This window comes from Trachemys scripta, chromosome 2, assembly GCF_013100865.1.
Source record: "Trachemys scripta elegans isolate TJP31775 chromosome 2, CAS_Tse_1.0, whole genome shotgun sequence".
In the NCBI taxonomy this organism is placed as follows: domain Eukaryota; kingdom Metazoa; phylum Chordata; order Testudines; family Emydidae; genus Trachemys; species Trachemys scripta.
The window spans coordinates 128,716,053-128,728,107 of record NC_048299.1 but is presented as its reverse complement, the minus strand read 5'-3'; positions in this window follow the sequence as shown (position 1 = coordinate 128,728,107).

Sequence of the window (12,055 nt, the reverse complement as noted above, 5' to 3'; positions counted from 1 at the left end):
GAAATGTTATCTATAAAATGTTCTTGTGAATAACTGCTTTCCTGAGTCTGCTATGGGGCAGAAAGAACTCACACTAGCAATGAGGGGGTGGGGTGTTAAGGAGACTAACAGCTCCTGATTGGCAATGAGAGAGTTAAGGAAAGCCTGTAGACACAGTTGACCCCACCCTGCTACACCTATAGCCAGTGTCAGGTGTGGACAGGAGAGCTAAAAGGAAGAGAACTAGGTCAGTTTGGGGCTGACCAGGAAGGATAAAACTTTACTTTTCTTGATGGGAGAGAAGCCTGATTGCAGTCCTGAGACTTAGTTTGCTTGCTAGCTGGATCAGCTGTCCTAGGAAAGATGACCACACCGTGGGGGTATGGGTGAAAGCACAGACTGTTTGGGAGACAACCACAGAATAGATGGGTGAGGGCCCACTGAAGGTTAATGGGATGACCCTGTTCTTGAAATGTGTTTTGTTTTTGTTTCTGGTCACCTTTTAACCTTACTGCCCTGCTTTGGCTGGGGCCTAGTAGGGTATGTCTACCCTGCTATTAGACACCTATCTGCCTTTCACAGCTGACTTGGGCTTGCTGGGCATAGGTCAATGGGCAGTTTAACGGCAATGTAGACATCGGGTCTTGGGCTGGAGCCCATGCTCTAGGACCGTATGAGGTGGGAAGGTCCCAGAGCTCAAGCTGCAGCTCAAGCCCCATTGTCTACACTTCAATTAAACAGCTCATTATCCCAAGCCTAAATCAGCTGGCATGGGCCAGCTGTGGGTGTCTAATTTCAGTGTAGACCTATTGATAGAGACAGAGACATACCAGCAGAGATTTGTGTCTGGTTGAGGTCTGCCACGAAGGGCCCCAAGAGGGTGTTGCTCTGGTAAGATGGTTACAGAAGCACAATGATCCACCTTTTAATTTTTGTAAATGCTTTTTAGTTAAAATGTTAAGTACATCCAGCAATGTCAAACCAGACCACGCTGATTTACTCTGCTTGCCATAATAATATTGAGAGGTTTGTCATGCTATAAAAAGGAACTTACCAACAGATATCCCCAATGGTACCACAGTTACTTCTTGTTCTACTTGGAGGGGGAAGCTTGTGGAATCAGATACCACTGTGTGGTAAATTTAACATGATTTTTTTTTTTTTTATTGGCAACAACTGTATAGATCTTGGAAACATTTAACTTTTTAATGACAACTAATAAGGGCAATTGATTCAATGCTTTTCTTTCCCTTCTATGAGAGGAGAACTAGCTTCAGAACAAACACATATGGGGCTCAGCTTTTCTGTCCTGATCAGGGCCCCTATACCCTGCTTGCTGCAAATGATCCTTTAGGAACCAAGGAAGAATTCTATAAGCACAGGAGCAGCACTGGGCTGATGGAAGTGGTACTGCAAGTCCAGAATAAGGGATAGCGGTGGAGAGGGTGGGGAATGTGGGGGTTCAAATTAGTCATAGTGCATGCACAGCAGTGGATTTCTGGGAATGCTTCTGTAAATTAGAGCAGGGTATATTGAAGCAGGCTGTACAGTTCCATGCATAGCTGTGGAAAGATGGGATCTGTTCAGCAACTGATTCTTAGTCCCATCTCTGTCATGCTGCACAACCACTGTTCTTCAGGTGCCTCTCATGTACCTGGGCAACAATTTTCCCATTGTTGCCAAGACCTTTCCTTTGTGTGGGTGTCTACCCCCAGAATATGGGTGGTTAAGGCATTGACCTGTGATCTAAGAAACTTAAGACTCAAGTCCCTGCTGCGCCTGATTCAGAGCAGGGATTTGAACCTGAGATACCCACATCCCATGTGAGTGCACTAAGTAGCAGGCTATTGGAGGAATGAGAGACTGTGTTTTCCTCCCTCTAGAATTTCTATCCTGCACCTGAGAAATCTTTCCTGATGAAAGTTTGGTTAAAACTCACATGTTCCCATGAAAGATTTTAGTTTTGCAAATGGGCATTTTCCAACAACAACAAAAGTTGAATCTATTAATTCCCAGTCAGCTCTGTTATGCTCACCAGAGGGTGCAGGGAGGGGCAGTTCTAGGACAGTTTTGCCATTGACTTCAACAAAAGTAAGATTGGCCGTGAAATATTAGCACTTTCCTTTGTGTGCAAGATTGATTACAACTTTCAAAAGTGTATTAAACAGACCAATGTATTAACTGCTGACCGATGGTGTTTGTTAATTTTTTAAAGTGCTTAAAATATTTAAGTATAAATACAGTACTGGGGGGAATTAAATGGGGCCAATCAGCAGTTCAGATGGGAAATCACTGCTTATATTCAACCTACTCAAAATATAGGACTCTGATTCCTCTTCACAGAGCTGTTTTGTGTTGTTATTTGGCTGGAGGAAACTAACACAGGGCCCAGTCCTGCAACCCTTGCACAAACAGTCCCATCAAAGTTCAGTTGAGCTTGTGTAAGGGTTATGGTGTGATGTTCATGGATACTGTGTCTAACCAATTCTGTGCACTGCTGCTTACATGGGTTCATGTTTGGGTCTATTGCAGATAAGGGGCTGGGGAGAGTCTGTTATGCTTCTTTAGTAAGGCAAAAAAAGCATTTGTCCTTACCTGAAACTAAGAAAATTAATCTGAGATCAATGCAACATGAGAGCAAGAAGGGAAAACTTTCTTAAATGCACAAGGAAGATGGATCAACATTTACTGGGAAATGGCACAGATTCCTTCCAGTCTTTTTTCTTTTCTTTTTAAAACCTCATTGTAAGTTCAGTTACCCAAAAGTGGGTGTAAGTAGTGACATGGATGCATTACTGATGGTGTTGGATCAAGAGATGTACATTTTTTCTTAGTTTTTTCTTATGAGCTTTTGAAATTTAATGAATTCTAGAGATTTGACTGCAACAATAAATAGAAAGAAAGGTGAGATCAGATCTAGAAAAACTAAGTTCAACGTACTGTATACTGTATAGCACAATTCATACAAAATTGCACAGAATGCTTGCCCACCAAGTACAATTTACACTATACAAACTAAAGCATGTACTGAAATCAGAAAGAAGAAAAAAAAATCATTATTAAGACAACTTCCTGCCACTGCAGGGGTTTTTCACTAAGGTACATCTGTTATTAATTAGAGGCAGCTAAATTCTGACTTCATTACTTGGGCAAATTGCCATTGAGATCTATGGGGACAATGAGTGCTCTCCTCCATCTTTGAAAGTCAAGGTGCTCGTTCAGATGTTTAAATGTGGTTTTAGTTGTCTGCCTTCAGGCACCAAAGTGTTAAAATGTTAACCTTAAGTTGCTAGACAAAAAAAAGTATTGATTTTATTCTCTCAATGCCGTATTTCTCTTGTAGCTTGCTTCCTCATTAGCTACACATATTAAGAACTGTTCTCACCTTTTGTCTGCAACTTCAAGGTCTGCATAAGGCCTTCTAACCTTACTCTGTTCCCTCTAGGAATGTCACAGTTAAGTTTCTTCTGAAGAAGTGGGTTTTTTACCCATGAAAGCTTATGCCCAAATAAATCTGTTAGTCTTTAAGGTGCCACCAGACTCCTTGTTGTTTTTGTGGATACAGACTAACACGGCTACACCCTGATACTTGACAATTAAGTTGCTACTCACTGGGTAAAAACTGTCTTCAAAATAAAGAATCCAAAATAACACTTACATTTCATGTTGGTATTTTGTTTCACGCATATCTTCAGATTAACGTTCTTTGATCAACAACTGGTCCTGATTTTTCAAGATTTCAAGACCTTTTTTTTCCCAGCCATGGCACCAGCCAGATCGGTTTCTCCCCACACAGGGATCTGTGGGTTGGGGAGTGGTAGGGTTTTTAATTATTTGGTGTGCAACCATTTTATTTAAAAACATGTCTAACTATGTTGTTTAGAGAAACAAGAAAGGGAAGGCTAGCTTTTACTAACTATCTCTTACTGCCAACTCAGGAGTGTCGCCCCCATAATTTAGTCATAGCGTTCTTTTACCTACCTTAGGGGACATCATGATCAAGACCAAGGAAAATATTCACAATTCCTAACCATGGCTATTTTGTTATTAAGGAAATGAAAAGAAAACATTAAACAACACAAAGGATAAATTAGTTACTTCCTTTATAATCTCTTCTGTATGTCCCTCTGTGGAGATCTTTTAACAGAGTTTACACCCTTGAGAGTGAATCATCTCTGGGAGACCCTTCCTCTTGGTAAATTAAGACTAAAGTATATTATTTTCCAAAAATATTGGGAATTCAGTTTCAATATTAGATATTTAAAACTGTTTGTGGGGAAAATAATTTATGGTTAAGTGAAACCTTCCTAGTTATTAACAATAACCTAACAGTTTATGCTAGGGCAAGGGTGGCCAAATCGTGGCTCGTGAGCCACAGCCAGCTCTTTTACAGTTAAAATGCAGTTTGCAGAGCCCCCCATGTCCTCCATTCTCTGCCTACCAGACTGGGGGGGGGAGGGGAGGGGGTCTTGGGGCTTCTGCCCTGTGGCAGGGTGGTGGGGCTAGGGGCTTCTGCCAGAGACAGAAGTACTCAGAGTAGGGGGCACAATTTAAAAATTGCACACCCCGCCCCCCCAACAGCTTGAGTCATGCCTCCCCCCCCAAGCACACACCCCTTCTTACCCTCAGTGGCCACTCCCTGCAGCTCGCAGGTGTTAGCTTCTTGTGGAGAGGCAGAGGTAAAGAGCTGGGAGCTGTAGGGTGGGGCTGTTGCCACTTTAGCTCCCTGGGGAGAGGCAGCAGCTGTCCTCCGTGCAGCTCCTAGCTGTTTGCTACTGCCTCTCCCTACAGGGCTCCTCAAGCCTGGCAGGTGCCTCCCATGGGGCTGAAGCCCCAAGACACTCCTCCCCACAGGGCTGAAGTAGGTGTGCCATGGTTCTTGAACTTCTGAAGATTGTCATATGCAGCTCAGATGTTCTGTAAGTTTGGCCACCCTTGTACTAGGGCAAAGTAAACAATCTTGACTAAATCCTATGAAATCAAAGAGAATATTTAAATTAGTTACTTAGAAGAAGCCATTTAAGGAGCTGAAGCCAGTTATGAATATGAAGACTCTAAAACCCAGTTACTTCCCACTATTTCTCTGTTTACCAATGTTTAGCCCTATCTTCTTTCCATGAATACATGGTCTTGTTGATTAATATGAGAAACTGTTAGTTTTTTAAATTACAACATCATTTCAATATTCCACCCAAATCATTATGAGAATTTTAAATCTAATCTCTTGGCAGTGTTTTAGTCAACTTCCTCTCACCAATCTATGTTAAAGTCTTGGGAAGGTTTTCCTTGGCTTGGTTTCTTCTTGAGTCTTCTGTTTTTCTTATCTGTCTGTGTCAGCTTGCTTGTGGAGTGCTGTGTTTGAGAAGAGTAGCAGAGGATGTGTGTGAGAAGTGCTCGCTTCAGAGTTGCTATTCTCTTCCTATTTTCATGAAATTATAGGAAAACACACTTATTTCAGGCTTTTTTAGATTCAAAGTTGCTGTCACCCTTTCAATGGCTTCATGCCTTTGGGTTTTGCTTAGGTAACACTTTCAACTCCTAATATTCAGCTTGTTTAATAAATATGCAACATTTCTTTAATTGTCTTTGTTTTTCCTGTGGCAGGAAAGATTCAGATAACTTTTAAAGTTGGTTTTAACTCTTTTTATTCAGTCTAGATTCTGAGATATTCTTTCAATTTTATTACAGTTTGACAAGAAATTCTGTCTTCAAGAAGTCCAAACACCCCTGTTTATGTTTTTAGTTCTCAAAACTGTCTTTTTCAGTTAAGTAACTCTTACAAAGTCTTTAGCTTAAATAGTTAAAGTCATTTAGTTTAGAGAGATGATTCTCATCTTCCAGAGTTGGTTGAGGGTTTGCTTGTGCACCGCCAGTAATTAATTCCTGGTTAATATAAATAGTCTACACTTAAATGGCTTGTTACACTAATTTAGCAAGGTTTTTAGTATCCATGTTGGTACATAAAGCATTTTTATATAGCAATGACATTAGGAGCTTTGCATTTAGTTAATATATATTTGCAAGTATGCACTTCACAGAGCTTTTTGTTATTGCAACATTTAAAAAAAAAACCCCAAATTTAAAACATCTCCCACTACACCTTTTTCTCTAAGCTTTTAAGAACACAAGCAGGTTTTCTTGCAAGAGGGTGGGGGTTGGTAGAGCCTACTTCATCAAAGCAAAAAATCTAGATAACATACCCTATATTCCTTTTTACAATTAGGCCTCTACTTAAAACATGAATGTTTTACAGGGTCGGTCTTCTTGAGGTTTGTCTGTCCTTGGGAGATAGGAATTCCAGAAGATTTCTGTTTCTTTGATTAGCGTTAATATTTTGTAATACAACTAGCTAAATGTGTTATATTTCCAAGCAACCTGGCTAGAACATGGTCCAGTACTCTAGTTATTATGTAGTCTGGCCTTGAATGCAGGGGACTGGAGTAAATGACCTTTTGAGGTCCCTTCCAGTCTTACAGCGACAAGAATCCTATATGTGTATCTTAATATTCAGTAAAGGTGCAAAATATATTCATAATGACTTAATATTTTAAAGTTACAATAATTCTGTTAATATTTTTGCATCAACATTGAGGTGTCTCCCCCACAAATCCCACAGCCTTTATCAAGGCCCTGACCCTTCATAGTGACTCCTCCTTGATATTGGCACATTTCCATGCAGAACATACAACTTCAGGTTTTGATTTTCAGGAAAAATCACCATTTTTTTCTCTTCCTCCCATTGACCATTTCCTATGACCTTTCACCAGATGCCCTTCATTGTGAAGCACAAGTTGATTTTCAGGAAGCCACAAGCAATCCAATCAGAAGTGATAGTTCCCCCTCTTCTGGATTTCCAAATGCCACTTTCCTTATGGAAAATCTGCCCTGCTCTCTGAAGATCAGCAGAGCAATCTGCTGTCCAGTGTTGGTACTTCCATAAGCATGTCCAACAGGACAAACTCCTAGTCATAGCTTTGTGACACTTGCATCAGAGCTCAGGGTTAATGGTTTTGCATGAAACATACTGCATCAATATGCCATGTGACACACAACTTTGTTAATTGATGTTTATGAATCCCAAAAGTGATCTCAAGAACTGTGAGGTTTTGTACAAGCTGTGTCAAAGGAACACAGAATCTTCCCGATAAAGTTGGGGTGACCTTGCATATACTAGGAAGGAAAGCAACAGATGCAGGAATGTTGGTTATTTCACTTTGCAAGAGTCTATGCAAATATTTTTGGCTTCAATTTGGATAAGCTGGTGGCCTCCACCACTGAAGTTTACTTTGTGTTTTGGGTCTTGGGTCTGAACTTGGTTATATTTTATCTCTGGGACACTATTTCAGGCAGTGGATGCTATTTTATTATATGAGAAGGGGACAGAGTCTCAGAGGCAACATTCCTAAAAGAATATAGTATGAAATTTGTAACATTTTCGTAGAAACTTTTATAAGCAACATTAGTCCAGTAAGCAAGCAAATCCAAAAGGATTACTGGGGTAACAGCACCAGCCACATCTTCCTTCCTTTTAAAAAACAGAAACACAAAAAAGCCACGCTAACACTTACAAATTTATCTAAATTGCTACAACTGATAGAAAAAGAAATTTATCAATGATGGTGTGCCCGTATACACCTCAGTTTTCTTTGTGCTAGTCTCTCTCATTAAATTTTATCCTACAACATTAATTTTGAGTTAAACTAAATAAATAGGTCTTCTATGGAGTTGAATAAAACCTTTATACTGAGACAGATGCTCATTTCCTTGAAGGCCCCTTTACACTGCCAAAGTAGAGTAAAGTGGCCTTAGTGTAAAAGAGAATGGGATCTGTTGTATTTTATTTATGCCATTTTGGGTTTAATGGAATGTGAAAGGGAAACTCAGGCTAAGTGAACCCACTAAACTGGAAAAGCAATGGAAGAGTGTGATGTACAAGCAAACCAAACAGTTTAACAAAAGATAGCCACAGGTGACTTAGGGCAATACCTTTTGCTGCAAACTACATTTCACTGCTATTTAAAGCACCAGCTTTTTTTTCCTTAGTCCTGAAATTAAAGATTGTGCAGTGACCAAGAGATCAGTTTATTCCATTTCTGGCAGTAAAGAGATAAGAAGGGGCTGAGGAACACTAAAAAAAGGAAAAGATAAAAGCAAGCCATTAGTTACAAACCAATCAGTACCAGAACACTCACCCACAAAGTGACTACCCAAAGCATGCTATTATGAGGGCTTTTATTTTTTAAAATTCCACTTTCCCTTCACAGTAATCCTTTACAAACTGTGCTGCAAGTACAGCATCAAAGTGATCACTGGATACTCTAGTCTAGAAGACACCTGTATCATTGTTTTTCCCATAATAAAAAACTTATTTCTACAACTTAGTCAAAGTACACCAAGTTACTATAACTCACATTTGGGATAAGCATAAAATGGTCTAGCTGACTTTTGTAGAGGTGGCAGAAGTTAATTCCTCCACTTTAATAAGGGTAATGTTTTTAAGAGGAATCAATTTTGAAACTCTCATACTCCAAACCATTTAGAACCCTACTCAAGGATGTATGTCCTAATTAGCATCTTTGTTACTGCATTAATGTATATTGCTTTATGGAGCTTTACATTTTATGCAAGCCAATAGTGTAGCATTTTAAACTGTCTTCAGCAAGATCTTTTCCATCTTTACTGAGAGTGGAATGTATTTGCCTCTTGTCAGTGTAAGAAGAGTGAATGTTGGGCCCTTACTTCACATCACCTTGGCATGGAAAATGACGCCCTTGCTGTAGACTGTTGCTGGTGCCAATTCTGCAGCATCTTAGATGTGTGTAGTGTAGCTTCACAACGTATGCAGCATCTAAATATTTATTTTGTTCTTTTGCTCTTTGCACAACAAAATAACATGAAGAAGTCACTTAGGAATAGTTGGATCCCAAATAGCCATGTTTACTAAATATACCCAGATATTTCTGGCCTTGATGTTCTGAGTAGTTTCTGGTAGTTTCAAAAACATCAAGCACAATGAACACCACTACGGCTTGCAAACTGTTTAAAGGAATATGACTTTATTTCTAAACATTACACTAGCCCTCATATTTACAACATTGTGTAAACTGCTGTAGCGTTGTCTTTCTGAGTTGGCAGGGGGTCTGAAACTGATTGACATGTCTAGGGAAACCCCTACCCTCATTAAATTCACTCACCTGTAAAGTCTAATAGCTCTTCAGATGTCAACACTAACTGTTTCATTGCTGATCATTTTCATGAAGTGAGAAGCCCATGGGGAGCAGGATTGGGAATTGTTAATGTGAAAGAGATGAAGGAGAAAACAAAGACAAGCAAGATGGAAAAAAAGAGAAAAAGGAGTACCAGGAAGGAAGAGAAACAAAAGACAAAACAGAGGTGGTCCTAAAAATGAGCAAGTTGTCCCTGTGTGATGATCAATACTACAATAAGTTACTCAAGAAGTAACAATGAAAATTTTAGTTACTACATAGACTGGTCTACTCTTTATCTTTGTGCAAACCTTCCTTTAACACTAGTGGGAGATCTCCCATAGCTAAACCTCTATAGCTTTCTGATCCCCTGGCTACTACTTGTTCTCATAACAGTTCCTTCTGCAGTGGTCTGTTTACATAGTGGATTCACCTCAGGAGCAAGACATGTAGTTGCTGCTCCTGATGTCTTCCATAGTCGGTGGCTGTGCATTACTTTTCTCAGCACAGGAGCTGTGTCAGAAGCATTCTCGATGTTGTGTACATTTGGAAAGCCAGTGTCGTCCTTTTTATTTGAGATGTTTTTTTCTGTTCCTCTTGTAGGACTGACTTTCAGATGGAGTTATAGTATCATGTGAATGGGGTTGTGATTTTTTTGGCAGGCTTCCAGACACTTTCTATATGAAATTTATCAGAGGGGTAGCCGTGTTAGTCTGAATCTGTAAAAAGCAACAGAGGGTCCTGTGGCACCTTTGAGACTAACAGAAGTACTGGGAGCGTAAGCTTTCGTGGGTAAGAACCTCACTTCTTCAGATGCAAGACATTGAAATTTATGAAATTTGACATTCTCTTCCTCTTGCAATTGGGTAACTCTTTGCAATTCTTATCATAGTGTGAAGGGCTTGGAAACACAGACCTGGATCATAACAATAGTTTTTAGATTATTTTCAGTGTTTCTTGATTAAGGATGTGAAGTGGAAAGTTTGATGAAACAAGCAGAGTAATTCAGTGCAGAAGTGTTGCTCTTGGGCTGTGGATTGAGCGAGAGACCATTGAACAGTGGTGCCTGTTTAGTTGCTCTCTATTCTTCTCCAATATTGAAAGCTGGTCAGTCAAATCTACCTTAAAACTGCAGCTCACAAATGTATTTAATCACCACTAGCTTTGTTGATGTGATCAACAGGGATATTGCGAGATGAGAAGAAAAGCTTTCCATCACTGATATGGAAAGACTATATTCTTATAGTTCTCGCTTCCATTGCATTAGTGTCACCTAAGGTGTTGCAGGACAAAGAAGCCATTCTGCAGAACTTTTTGAATGTTAAGAAATGATTACTCAGATTAAGTAAGCAATTTCTTAGACAACTACTTCACTCTGTAATTTACAGATTGGAAGCTACATTAACAGTTTGAAATTTGAAGAACTACTGTTATAATCTGGTGATTCTTAAAATCCTATGAGCTGCCACTTTTGCAACAACCATATCCAAAGTGAGATTCAACTATAAGGAAAATGAGCAGACTGTGGGCACACAAATAATATATCAGTCATCTAATAAAGGGATGCACTATTAGCTGCTTTCAAGCAGGATTCTTGAGTCTTTAACATCCAATATATTCTACTAAAGTATTCCTTGGATGGTTAAAAATGTAGAACTGCAACTTTTGCAAGAGTTGACCATAAATAGTTCCTGAGTTGCTAATACATTATCTAATCTTTCTTTTTTGCATATGGATTTCTCGTCATGAAAACAGACTCCCTTTGATATGTGGTAGTGGAGACAGATTAACTTTGTCTGGATAGTAATGCTCTACTCGGAGCTGATCGAAAATGCACTACCGCTGTACATGCTCAAATGCACCCACAAATTGCACAGGAACACTGGATGTTATCAGTTAGCAACCCAAGAAAACTCAGCTCAAATACAGATATGGCTTTTGAAGTTATCTAGTCTTTACCCAGCTCTCCAGGTAGATGCCCTATATTGACAGGAAGAGATTTAGTGTCACACAAACTTTAGAAGCTGATTAATCATATTGGGTTTGGAATGTTATCAGCTTTAAAAAAATCCCATGCCTTTTGTGGCCCTCTTCCCTCTGTCTCTTGTAAAATCTGTTCATAGTCCCTCCCTAACTTTATTTGGCAAGATATTCAGGGGCTTGTGGAGGAAGCTGCAGAAATTCGGGTGCAGTTAGGGGTGTACATTTCTTCTCACAGGGTGAAATCTGATGTTCCACCCCTCTCCAATGGCATCTGAAAATAATTTTTAAAGAGAATGTACTTTTGTAATTTTGGCTGCCTACTGAGCAGCAGTTTTTATTGAGTTGTCACAATAGCACCCCAGTCTTTCCAGAGTGTTTACAGTTAACTTGGAACCAAAATTGCATATAAATACTTCAAATTATTCATTCCGATGTATTACTTTTAGTCAACATTGATTTCACCTGACATTGTGGTGTGTGCATCCATCTTGCTTGGTTAGGTCCTTCTAAAATTCCTCCAAGTCTTTTTTTAGTCTTGTTTAACCTCAGTTTTGTGTCATTTGATATTTTGGCCGCCACATCATTCATCCCTTTGTCCGGATAAATGAATTATATTAAGCGCCCGTCCTATATGGAACATGGTGGCATCTTGCCTTGACTCTTAACATGTTATAATGATTCATATGTAGCTATATGGTTGAACCTTAACTCTGAATTTTCTGGGTTGTTTATTATGTGAGTGCTAATAATATAGACTCTGTACCAAGTTAAAAGAAGATACAGTCCATGCCTCCAAGTTTCACAATCTAAAAAGAAAGGACAAAGAGTGAAAATTAAGAAAAGTGATCCAACATCCAGTACATGATTTAAGGAAGACTGGCCTTAAC